This window comes from Propithecus coquereli, unplaced genomic scaffold (assembly GCF_000956105.1).
Source record: "Propithecus coquereli isolate 6110/MARCELLA unplaced genomic scaffold, Pcoq_1.0 Scaffold3381, whole genome shotgun sequence".
Classification (NCBI taxonomy): Eukaryota; Metazoa; Chordata; class Mammalia; order Primates; family Indriidae; genus Propithecus; species Propithecus coquereli.
Genome location: NW_012149043.1, coordinates 22,386 through 22,846, shown reverse-complemented (window position 1 = coordinate 22,846; position 461 = coordinate 22,386). Strand labels below are relative to the sequence as shown.

General features: G+C 40.3%; 1 pseudogene across 1 annotated transcript; it reads right to left on the bottom strand.

The window, feature by feature from the left end:
* Positions 1 to 2: 2 nt before the first annotated feature.
* LOC105815482 lies at positions 3 to 460 on the bottom strand (annotated as a pseudogene). Its single transcript, XR_001137742.1, has one exon. The product of XR_001137742.1 is annotated as a zinc finger protein 594-like (transcript).
* Position 461: the final 1 nt, after the last annotated feature.

The window sequence follows — 461 nt, the reverse complement described above, 5'->3', positions numbered from 1 at the left end:
TTCTATGATGTCTCATAAGGTCTGAGTTCTGAGTGAAAGTTTTACCACATTCTTTATATTCATATGGTTTCTCTTCTGTATGAGTTACCTGATGTCTAACGAGGTCTGAGCTGCCTTGGAACATTCTACCACACTGATTACAGCTAAAAGTGTTCTCTTCCTGATGAATTCTCTGCTCTTCCCTAAGCTCCTCATTCTTGCTGAAGGTTTTCTCACATTCTTCAAATTTCTCTCCAGTATGAAGTCTCTGATGTTTGAGAAAAGCTGTGTGCCAAATGAAGGTTTTTCCACATTTTTTACATTCGTAGAGCTTTTCACCACTGTGGATTCTCTGATGTTGAGTAAGGAGGGAATGCTTCCTGAAGACTTTCCCACATTCATTGCACTGATAAGGCTTCTCTCCAGTATGAATTTTCTGGTGTGTAACAAGGTGTGACCTCTGGCTAAAGGCTTTCCCACAT